Source organism: Mya arenaria, chromosome 3, assembly GCF_026914265.1.
Source record: "Mya arenaria isolate MELC-2E11 chromosome 3, ASM2691426v1".
Lineage (NCBI taxonomy): Eukaryota > Metazoa > Mollusca > Bivalvia > Myida > Myidae > Mya > Mya arenaria.
Window position 1 is genome coordinate 22,629,378 of NC_069124.1, and position 13,233 is coordinate 22,642,610.

General features: G+C 33.4%; 1 pseudogene; it reads right to left on the bottom strand.

Moving 5' to 3' along the window:
- The window catches only part of LOC128227656 (calpain-D-like), a 62,256-nt pseudogene that overhangs the window by 15,990 nt on the left and 33,033 nt on the right, over nucleotides 1–13,233 (bottom strand).

The window sequence follows — 13,233 nt, forward strand, 5'->3', positions numbered from 1 at the left end:
ACAAATAAAAAGAGTACATGTACAACAAAAAAGTATGAGATAAACAAAAAGTGAACTTGATCAATAAAAAAACAAATTTTATGGAATTTTAGACAATATACCCAGTACTCTACAATTATTAAAGCCAGAGTTATGGGCCATTTATATTTAATGGTAATGTGTGTACATAGTTTAATATTCATATCATGCAAGATTTTGAGTTATTTCAAAGGTTCAAATTTTTGCACGCCCAAGCCAATGACACAAAAGCTATATGACAGTTAATCTACCGGTCTAATCTTTTAAAAATAGATCTCATCGACAAGCCAAAAACTCGGGATTGGCAAAAACATTTAAGATTTTAAAATTCTCCTTTGTATATTTGAATGATTGTATTGTACAAGTACATAAATATGTAGTAATTTAAACTGATCACATTGATTTATTTTATCAAACTTGACTGATAGAGTAAATTTGATTTAAACCACTTAATATTCTGTGCATACTGAACATATGGATTTAAGCATGATGTAAGCCCGGAAAGCCTACAACGTTGTGAACCATACTCATATTTCCTCTTTCCATAAGCAGCCCGTTCTAAACAGAGCTATAACATTGTAAAATCTGAATAAAATTAATTCTCATTATTACTATAACATGGAAACTCTGGGGAGTTTTTTCTCCTAGTTTTTTTTTTTAAAACTTAGATTAAAGATACAGTTATCTTAAACATTATTAAATGCATTTTCTTACACTTTGAATGTCATAAGTAAAAGGCAATTCCTGTAGAAAAGTTTTATATGCCAATCACATAACTGCAAAGAGTAAAATAATGCTATTTGGATTCATATGGCGTTGTAAAAAGTATAAGATTAACATTTTGCATAAGTTTAACCTCCCTGTTTTAAGCAAGCAAAAGGATATGTTTTGCCATTAACATTCCCTTGGTTTTCAGGTCAATAAATTTGCGAATGTTTCACAACATTGTATGCGATCAGTGCAAAAATTGTCCAGGTTGAGGAAATATAAAAAAATGCCTATATTTTATTACGATTATTGAGCAATTAACTCTGGCAGCTAAAATGTAGTTATATAAAACTGGTTAATCATTTGGTTGGGAGAAAGTGAGCCAACATGTTTATTGATTGGTTGATGTTTATAAAAAAATTCATATCAACCAATCAAATCATCTAAAATTATGCAAATTAGCCATAAGATAACCTGTGGAGAACTTATCCAAGTTTTATACAAATGGCTGCTGTTGCTAAGCAATGGGATAAATAAAGGTCGAGCGATTATTTTTCAGGATTAACTATCTGCTACATAAAAATTTAAACTAACCAATGAATTGACTTCCTTGTTCAGTTGGCAATTTATCAAAATGACAAAACACGAACCTTCAATCAAATTTAAACTCCTACTACGATTTCATTGATAACATGAAAGTCGGTTAAACACACTTCCCACCAAGTATAATCTAAATGTTATATACCTAAAGAGGTTTTTAAGGTAAGCCATCCATCATAATATACAAAAATATGCTAATGGCAAAGTTTTATTTTATTGTTAACAAACATGTTAAGTTTAATTATATGTCAAGATTTCTTCGTTTTCATTAAGAGCTTTTTTTATATAATCAGGCATTGTTATTTAAGAAACAAATTCATGAAAATGAAAAAAAAATGTTTGATTGCTACCTTTTAATATTTCATATCAAAATAGTAGGGTGTTATTCAAAAGTGTAATATAAATTATGTTAAATCAATATATTAGAAAATCAATATAGATTAACCCTTAGGCTGCTGATGGCGATTTTAAAGGCTTTGCAAACAGCTTGGACCCAGACCAGACGTTGAGTAACTCGGCGCCTGATCAGGTTCCAAGCTGTTTGCCACTCAGTCAATATATCCCCAAAGTTTTAAGTAAATTTAAAGAAATTTAGAATAAACCAGACGACATTTTTGAGCAGACGACAATTTACCCAGCATGCAAAGGGTTAAGACATAGAAATAATCTGGATGTTGATGGCTAAAATGCATCTACACATCTCTGCATCCTAATTTTGTTGTTTATTTGAGTTTATCAAGGTCTGTCTGCGCCTATTTACTGCATTATGGCTTCATCCCACCGTGGTGCCATCACAACTTAAATTGTGTTTAAATGCCATAAGTGACATGAGATAGAAGTGATAGCAACTCACAGTCAAATGCTGACATTAGAAGACTAGAAGAAACAGAGTGAGATACAAGAGATTTGAGTGCAATACCCTAGCTCTTTGTGAAGAGACCTCTTACCCTAGCTCTTTGTGAAGAGACCTCTTGGTTCTTTAACGTGCTCGGTGTAAAGCACCGATACACGGGATACAACTTTCCTGGGTTGAACCAGTACTGAGTACACCATTTTCCCAGGACTGCCCTTACAATGCCAAGCACCAGGCAAGGGAGCTACTTGTACCACATTTTAACGTCTTTTGGTTTGACTCAGCCTGACCTTCCGCATCCAAAGCGCACACTCCACCACTGCATCCTAATGATGGATGGCTTACCTTAAATAGCCACAGACAATTCCTTTCCTCAGAAACTTCCTTATTTGCATGTCTAGATTTGAAAGCAGAAGTGATTTATATGCTTTTAATTAATGTCATTTAAAACCTTTCCGCTTTCGACCCTAGATGTTGGCATCATAAAATTACCTTGATTCTCTGCAACTGAGCAACTGAGCCCACACAAGGTCTTTATCAACACGATCATCTGTATTCTTGTTATCTGTAAAAAGTTCAAGATCTGTCAAGAACTATTTTAATGAGTTTTGGAGTGTAACAATATTTGTTAGGTATAAAAGAAAAAAAATATCAGAGTGGTATGTCTTTAAATACCCACTAATGTTCAATTCGCACAAATTTTGAGCACAATAAGGCGATGATTTGGTTAGGGTTACATCCTTTTCAAAAACAGGTAGGGTAGGTATGCATTTTATATTGCTTTTTTAGGTTTACATAAGAACAGGTTTTTTACAACATTATAGGATGGTGTTAAAGTAATATTCTGTATAAAGCGTTAAGTTTTTAAACTACGTACTAAAAAAACACTTAAAGATTATTCCCAATAAGATGTACCAAAAGTAAAATTGCAAGAATTTTTTTTGTCAAGAACCAACATTAAATTGACGTCGTTGTGTACAACACAATGAATCTTACTTGCTGATGTAACACATCGCTTACAACAAATGCATTATCAGCCCCCTACCAGCTCGCATTGACAAGTCCAGGCTTGTTGTGAGGAAATATTATATTTGCAATTTTTGGACAATCTGGTGTCTAATCCCTTAAAGATATCTATAGAAATCAGGGCATGCCTAAACATTTACATAGGTAGATAACTCTTGAAATCCAACAGACATGCCCTCAAAATAGTTAAGACCAAAAGCCCTGCGAAGAAATCTTGTTATATTAGTTGTTTCATTCACGAGTCATTTGACTCCACGCATAGCATATCAAATACAATACAGTTAAAGAAATTATCCCACCCACCTTGAAGAGCGATACTTTCGCATGGTTCTCCAGTCAGAACAGATAGACCCTCGATACATTTTCCCGCAATTAGAGCCTCGTAACATCCATGTAGTTTTGCCATGGCCTTCTCAATTAATGGAACCCATAGCTGCTTTCTCCTTGCCTGAAATGTACACCATAAAGATACAAATTATGGAATGATTATTTGTAAAGAAGCACATTTATTTAAACTAGCTTACAGTATTTTCGTCATACCTTAAGGAATTGATTTGCATCAAATAGTATGCTTCAAACAGAAATCAATACATTGAGAATACAATCATTTTTTAGCTCATTACCAACAACCACATAAACACGCCAGTGACATAGCTTTGCCTTTTGGATTTAGGCCAGGTTTTAAGCAACATGAGTTAAGGACACTCAAAGAATCAAGGGTCTAACCCCTATTTACACTCACATTTACCCGACAATAATAATATCTGTTGACCTTTTCATCACCATTTCTTTTTTTTGTGTGTGTGGGGGGGGGGAGGGGGGAGTAGGGGATTTTTTTTTTTCATCAGGAAACCATTTATTGGCAAATTCTAAGTAAAAAAAGAAGGTTATTTGTAATCAAAATTGAACTTGACCCTGTTTATGGTATTTAACATTTGTACCAAAATCTTTCGAAATCTGTCAACACTTCGATGAGTAATGGTTTGTTAAAAAAAAACGACTGACAGGTTTATTTCTATATAGTACAACCCACAAACAGGTAACATAAAAGTACCTTTAAACCAGGAAACATCTGGTTTATATTGTTTCAGATAACGAAGATATTAACAATCTTGACTGGTTCATTCTATTTGGTCACCAAGTGATGTATAAGAGTGCTTGGGTGCATTGACAGTGCATTGAGTACACTTACACTAAGATTTCATTGAAATTGTACACCTAAAAAAAGCTAAATCTCCCTGCGTAGGAAAATATTTAGCTCACTAATAGATGTAATGAAGTATTTCCTTGTTACATAACATAGAAAGGAATCACATAAATCTATTGTTATCATTGAATACAGCAATAAAATTAAAAGTATCTTGTTCCTTAGAAAATGAAAGGGGAAGATTTATGACATTATCGAAGGAAACCAGCCATCATTCTACACGAACAATCTGTAAAATCAAGTATTCATTCAAGAACACTTGGTAGATATGTTCAGTGATTAAGATATTGAACATGATTAATAATTTATTTAAAGAAAACATGAAGAGGCTCTGCTAACTTTAAGAATATAAGCCCTGAATGTTTGTCACACGAGAATATGTTAATAAAAATACTCTTGACGCCCTATTTCCTTAGAGAAAGTTTGAGAAGAATTTTTGTAACATGGAAAAACGACATGAACCTGAACATTCTGTTTTTATTTAAATAGTTCTCTAGCTTTCTAATGAGAAAAGATGACAGCTTATCAAGTCATGCTGGAGTCAGTTTTCTAGGTATAAGCCAGTACTTGTGTCCATTTTGAGAGGCCAAGAGAAGGGACCCCTTGTTGAGATCGAGCCCACATCCTCTTGATTGAGAGGCGGAGACCTGTACCACAAGACTACCCTAAAACCCTCGCCCGAATAATCCGTGGTTGCTTTGTCACACTTGGTAGATAACCTCCAAAAAAATATTTAAGCATTTTATATATAAGATATCCTAGTACCTTGGAGAATAAAGATTTAAGCATTTTATATATAAGATGATATCCTGTACCTTTGAGAATATAAGTTTTGAATATTCATCGCAAGGGAAAACATCATCCACAAGGACAATCTGCTGTTCCCCATCTTTGTAAAGGCGCACTTGGTAGATACCCTCGGCACAAACCTCCTTCGTTGGTATGATTTTCTGGATCAACTCTGGCTGTTCAGCAAGCACAGCTAATGCACTCAGGAACCTTGAAAACAAAATAATTTCATTTTTTCAAATTTTTAATTGGTTTTTATCTTGCATACACTCTAAAAATCTATATTCTTGCATAACCTACATGCATTTCTAGTATTCAAAAAAAGCTTAAATTTGTTTTTATCTGTACACAAATCATATGCTTTTTCTTTTCTTTTTTTGTTAATTCAAATAAAATAAGTTAAACATAATAATGCATTCATTTTTTTGGTGAATCAATCCATGTTTTCTGCCTTAAAATCAAAATCCAATCTTCAGCCTCCAAAATAAAGGCCTATTCAAGTTTTAAATCACACAACCATATAACTGTAAACTTTTACCACGAGCTGAGCCTTTTTTAAAGGGGATAAACACCAGATGGTCCAAAATCAGCAAATACAGTATTTACAGTAAATGCAGAAAAACTGCGAAAGATGCATGTGTCGTAAGCGATTTCATACATCAGTAAGTAAGATTAAGACGTTGTACACAACAATGTCACTGTTATGTAAGTTTTTGATCATTTCTTTTTCTCTTGCAATTGTACCATCTGGTGTCTAGCCCCTTTAAGCAATCGCCTATTCATCAAATGTTAACCACAGGTGCAACAACACTATTTACCAGCAATTTCCAAGCTGGCCCTGTGAGATGTCATCAGGCAATGGCGTCCTATAGACCTTCCAGGGAACTTTGTCCTCGGACTTGTGTGCATGCATATCCTTACACCGTAGCCAGTTGACCTGGTAACGCGCCAATTCGCTGCTCGGGTCACGGTATAGTGACTTTGAAGATGGCGGGAATGAATCATCCACAAATGTTATGTGGTTCTGAAAAAGTAGGTATTAAGATGAAATGAGTATAAATCAATGTCATCAAATGTTTATTTATACAATATTAAGAAAGTGATTATCAGGTTTTTCCAATGTTTTTGTGTCATCTATATTCATTATGATCAGGGTCAGTATTCAATATTGATCTTATCCTTATCCTTAGACATGCCTCAGTGATTCCATTCAGCCTATTGGTCAGCTAAATTTACAGGCCAATCAGAACGCTTAGTTTCTAATCTTAAATTTCAATCTAAGCTGCTTATTGAAATTAAAGTGGAGAAAAATAATTTATGTAAAACAGTAAATGACACTTTTCCCCAACATTTTTAAACAGTCCTAATCTGCAATGAAATTATTAGATATTAAGATTGTTTCAATATATTTCATACACGAAGGGGCAAAAAAAAAGGCTACTTCCCACTTGCCTTATACAACAAAAAAAGCTGTATAACTTTGTTAATTTTCCAAAAATTCAGCATTTGTTGTTCAAAGGATAAAATCGGATTAAATTATTTGTAAGTTGGTAAAAAAATCCAACTTTGAAAGCTAAACAAAAACACAAGAATATAATTAAGGCAATTTACAATATAAACTTCTTAGTCGTTTGCAACATTATTATTAAGGCTAATTTTCACCTATTTCATAATGCATGATGTTAAAATTTCCTAAATTTTGCCCAAATTGCCCTATTGCAAAAATTGAAATTCAAAGATTGATTATTACAATCAATATTACAATAATGTCATAAACCAACATACCTCCCTACAGTACAGCCTGATATGCTCCCACAACTCTAGCGCTTCATTATCCTCTATCTCCCGAAGTTCCTTCCCGAGAACAGACTGCTGCCTCTGAAGTGAATGTTTTGGTCGCAAAGTTCCCACACTCACTATCTGGTCTCCAGAAAACGGAGTCAGATTTGATAAACACACTTTACATCGGCCTGAACTTGTCGAGTTTAAAAATGTACACACCATGCACTGATGACCGGTAGATTTATCTAAATTCTGTTGACTGCTGCCTTTCTTGTCAACTTTCTCTTTTGATACATTAGGTTTAGCTTTTTCAATTATAGGTGAATCTATTTCTATCACATCTTTTGTTGGGTTAACAACCACTTTCCCATCTCTTTGTACATCAACACTAATTGATTTTTTACCATCTTTACTCTCCAGTGACTTTTTATCAACACCACCACTAACGGAATCACTCTTGGAAATCCGACACATTGCACATTCTTTATCTTTTGTATCATTCATATAGGTACAACTTTTACACGACCAAGACTCCCCTATAACAGGTTTCGCAGTTCCGCAGAAACACTCGATTGCATGGACATTATTATGATATGTACATTTTGGACATTCCCAAAAGTCAATCTGCTTTTTCCCTGTCTGATTTTCATTTGAAACTTCTTTCTTAGAATTTGGTTGTGAAACTATCTTACCCCTTTCTTTTGTATTTTCGTTAACTTTTTCAACTTGCGATCTTTTAGGAACCGCAGGTAATTCATTGTCCTTCTCTTTCCCAACCTTAGGTTTAACATCAGTCTTTTGCACTTTTGAAGGCAATCCATTACCTCCAGATTTACCATTGTTTATATTCTGACCTTTATCTTCTTGAACTGAGTGGCGTTTAGCTGGAGTTTTTTTGGTTGGTGAAGTCGGATTAGTTGATGGAGGGAATTTGGAGTAGTCTATTTCACTTGGAATAGATTCCGGGGTTGGAATATTTGATATTTTGGTGCCAAACACACCAAACACTTTGCAGCAGTCCCTTTATTCAAGAAGGTACACCTTTTACAAGACCAATCTTTTTCATCGATTTTTTTAGCTTTTGCCTCATCACTTTCAGATTCATTTGTTTCGCTGTTTTCCTTTTCAGGTTTTTTACGCTTTTCTGGACTTTGTTTGATGTACACACAATCCTTCGGTTTGTCTTTGTGGCAAATTTTACAAGAATCAAAGTATGATTCATTGGTTTGCTTACAGTCTTTATTAACACATACCCAAACGAAGTCTTCCTTAGTATTATCAGCCTTGTGTTTGACTGTAGCATTTTTCACAACCTTAGGGAGTTCAGCTTTTGCTCCTGGTTTATCCCTCATAATACGTCTTAACTGATCTTTATCATTACTATTTACATTTGGTTTTCTATTATTATTTAAAGTCGATTTCTCGCTTACTGCTTTCTTACCACTATCAGCCTTTTTTGCTAGTCCAACTGATTTCTGCTTTGGACTCGTCTTTGCCACACCTTTCTTATCTACTGGATTAGATTTTGAATTACCTGCTACATCTTGCTTTGAAGGTGGACTCAGCTTCTTTCCATTACTTGCAGCATTTCCAGTTGCTACAACTGCTTTATCCTTAGCAGCAGCTGGAGCTTTCTCTTTAGTTTCAACTTCGTCAACTTTCTTAACATCACTAGCCTTTTTTTTCGTACCATTATCTTTTGTTGGCTCCGTAATGTTTTTTGTCTTAATCTCAGCTGAATTAGACTCATCATGAACATCACCATTCACAACCTTTTCACCTTTACTATCTTGAGTCACTTGAATACCTTTTTGCTCTTCGACACTTGGTGTTCTGGCTAAGAACAGTTTTGGAACATCCTCTGGGGTCTGAGGCTTTTTTCCAGCACAAACTTCACAAATATTCAAATTTCTTGGGTTCATAAATGTACATATTGGACATTCCCAGTTACACCCGCCATCCAACTGAAGATCCATTGTGAATACAGAATCTTTACTTTATTATCCACTTTTTTAAACTGAAATATACACATAAACTAGTATAATTTCAAGAAAACAATCAAATAGACAATAAGGCTACAATTTAAAGTCTGAAAAGATGTTATCACAACTATATACAAGCTTGTTCAGTTATGGTAACGTAAAACTTAACTCTCACTATTGAACTTGAATGTTTATCCCCAAGGGATATAATTTTAATTGAATGCACAATGATGTAGCATAACAGATTTATCCATACAATTTGGAATATTCTTTTCACTACTAAGTCAATTTTTTCTAATTCCATTTTCACATTTCCTTTTAAATCCACCTACGGTATATAAATTGTTTCCTCCACCCTTTTTTCAATACATTCACTCATTGATCAGCAAATATGATATATTGACTTTGTTCTTTAAAATGTTAACAGACTAACGTCAATAAAATTCTGCCCTACATTTCATTTTAATAGAGAATGCTTTTTTAAACATTTTTAATACAAGAACAACTTGACAACATGTTTTGATAGAAGATAAGATGGATTCACCAAAATCTGAATGCTGTTCAGTCAATGTAGTGATATTCAATCCATAAAACTTCGCCTTTTAAGATTTCTAGTATTTATATATACATCAATCTATTTAATTTCGAGGGCAGAAACTTGTTTCCTAAAAAGCTTATAAAATTTATTTCCTCAAAAGCTTATCACAAGATATTCCCTTTTTTTCAAAAAAGTAGCCACCCGGTGTTTTATTTGCTATATATATGGTTTCCCATCTTTTTCAGAAAAGAAAACATAAATAATTGATCATACTACAAATATTATGGTCAGCAGGAAGGAGAGTACATCCTCTATCGCAGTATCCTCGTCATTTCAAGAATCACAATATTTCTTCCTATGTGCAGTATTGATCAGTTTCCACAAGCTCATTCATTGGTCATGAATACTCATAATACTTCTAAAAAGCATTTAGCTATGTATATGTAAGCCAATACAGTTTAACATATCCCTGTTCAAATGTTTAACTTGGTCGTAAATTCTTTTAGTGGCTTTTATGGCTGAATACTTCATGGTTAGTCATGAGTCACCTGAAAATGTAAACAAGCTATCATTAGTAACAAAGAAAATAATATTTGGGCTCCCATTTTAATACTTTTGACAAAATAATGAGCAATTTTATTCTACATCATATATGAATAATTCTGCTTAATTTTGAATTAACATATTTATAAATTCCTTTTAAATCATTAACATCAATTAAATATCTTGAGTCATTTTATCATTACTATCATAATTGTTATAATCATTTTAATATGCATCATCAAAACTCACTTTATGCATATAATATCATGTATCTTATTATACAAGCTGTACTGAATATTACACTAAATCTTGTTGCAATACCGATAGAAAAAACAACTAATTTAAGATATAAGATTTAAGAAGTATTTTGAAATAGTTACATCCTCATTCATAAGATTAAAATTCCGACCAATAGGAAACTCTCCTGGGTCAATTAAAGGTTACATTAAATAGAACTTAGGCCTAACAAATAAAATATTTGTTTTGGGTAACCCTACCCTACCTGATAAAAGCCACCAATGCTAGAAAAAAAAACCATTAAAAAAAAAAAAAAATGGTTCTCCTGCCATAAACTCAATTTTGAATAAAAATAAACTGTAATTTATTTTTGACAGAGAATTTATAGGCTTCAAACAACAGCAAAGCATGAGTGACATTTGCAAGAAATTAAGTGCTTAAAAATTGGCAAGAAAATTATCTTTTATTTTGAAAAAAAATTCCCTACCTATCCTACGTAATAGTTTTGGGGATGTTTCCCTAAACAAACAATTATTGTAAGGCCTTACTTATTTTTTTAGGTTGGAAACAATTTTGTTTAAACTTGGTTAAAATTGAACTATTTCACTTAGTTAAAAATCATGAACAAACACCAGACACCATTAAATGGCAAATACTCATTTCAAGAGAATTTTGTAAATCCCAACCCTATCTGACTTTAATTCAGTTTTCAATAGCGTTACTAATGCTTTCCAGCAGATTTTCTGTCACATTTTTAAATAATTTTTAACAAAAGAGCTCTAATTGTAACTTCCAAAGATGTTTTATCATTGTAACATACAAACATTTTCTCACATTGCACACAACTATCTTTTTATCGATATCTGACCCTTTAAGACATGAACAAGACCTTTAAATGTAAAGCCAGAAAGGAAAGTGGATCAAAAATCACTTTACTTATACAATAAATCACCATAAAATATTCAGTTTGAAATGTCATATATACATTCAAATATAAAAGGCTGACGTATACAAAGAAAATGTAATTCAAACATAAGATCCTGGTTCGTGACAGAATCACATCTAAAAAATTGAAGTGATTAGTAAAATGTTTATAAATTCATAAGTTTATGTGAATGAGTGATGCTTGAAGTGGTGACTGCCTTTAGATTATAACCTACATTTAGAATAAAACCTACATTTTAGCCAATGAAATTGCAGATTGGCACTCATGAGAACCTCATGCTTAATTATTAAGATTTTCAACTTCTACCAGTGTTTAAAGGACTGATCGACTCCTGCCACTCAGCTGATAGACACTCCCTGCATCAAATTGTGTCAGCCTATGAGAATGTATTCCTGGTCAGCGAGATGACATGAAGTAATACCTTAATGATTAAGATGGGTAACTTTTACTTTCAACCAATGAAATTGTCCATAATGGCCTAATATATAATAGAACCACGCTTAATCATCAAGAATGGTGCTGTGCAGCTTTGCAACTTCACAGACAATGTATTCAGCCAGCATTTGAAAAAGGCAGAGTGTTAGGTCAGAAAGTGCACTTTTGATATGCATTGAATGAGCCTTAATGGGGCACTTGCAATGGTCAATGTTCAACTCATATTGTGTATGTGTTGTAACTACTTTCAATACTAATCATTTGTTATGAATACTGTGGCTGTTATCTTTACTTAAATGTCAAAATTATGTATTATATCTACTTAAATGTCAAAATTATGTATTATATTTATACCTTTTTCTGAAAATTGACTTGCAATATGTCCAATAAATATCAAAAAAAGTTCATAAACATCAAAGGCAGCTATGTCAAATAAAAAGGAACAGGGTGCTGTAAAAAGGGCAGCAGGGTGCAGGAAGAGCAACAGGGTGCTCCCCCCTGCTTCTTAGTCCTAGCAGGAGCACTGAGAAATGATTTCATAGTTTAACAATTAAAAACAATTTGTAATTTTGGGAAGGAAGTTTTTAAGCAAAAGTGTTTACATTCACCGCATTTCATTTGGAGTTCCTTGTCCATTTTTATCGAAAACAACCTCGGATGTATGCCGGCTCATCAGTAGAAGTAGTCTGTAAAGTTTTTAATTAAATCATTAATTAATTGTAGTGTTTTAGCTTGTAATGATTGATCTAAGTTTAAATTGATTGCCAATGAAGTGTATAATTGCAAACATAATTAAGATTCCCAAGAGTAAAGTTATTAAGTTTAACTGCCAAAAATAAATTACTGCGCGATCTATGGAGTATATAAACCGTCCACATACATCTGAGGTTGTTTTCAATAAAAATGGCCGATGCCTTCCGAATGACCGCATATGTGTAAGAGAGTGACCTCCCTTGTTAACATGAACTCAACACAAATTAAACGGATTTTTTTTTTATATTTACCCGAATTTTGGCACACAGCAGGAAAATACGCAGTTTCCGATGTAACATTAGCGACATCGATTTTAGACAACCACTATCGATTGTGGCAGACATAGCATTGTCAGCGACGATTTATCGATTTTACTCAATAATCGTTTCATCACTAATAATTATTGATCTGTATATCACTGTACTAAAAATTCAGTTTTATAACAGTGTTCCATAAAATATTCTTTGCCAGTCAGGACCTGCCCAAAACTATTTTATAGACCGCTAATGCCTTGGTCCAAATACACCTTCTGCAGCTGACTGGCCATATACCATATTGGCATATGACCCCAAGTGGTGTGTAGTGTTTTAATTAAATATAACGCCCCCTTACAGTTGTCTCAATCAATGCTGGTTGTCATTCAACAATTTAACTGACCAATGAAGGAATTGTATTTCATCAATAAATAAATAAATAATAATACATAGTAAACTGATATATAATCCAATGGGCAGCCGATCCGATTGGTTTGGAGCTAAGATATCTGACTGTCAATCCAGGGGTCGCAGGTTCAATCCCTGAATCACCACTAACATG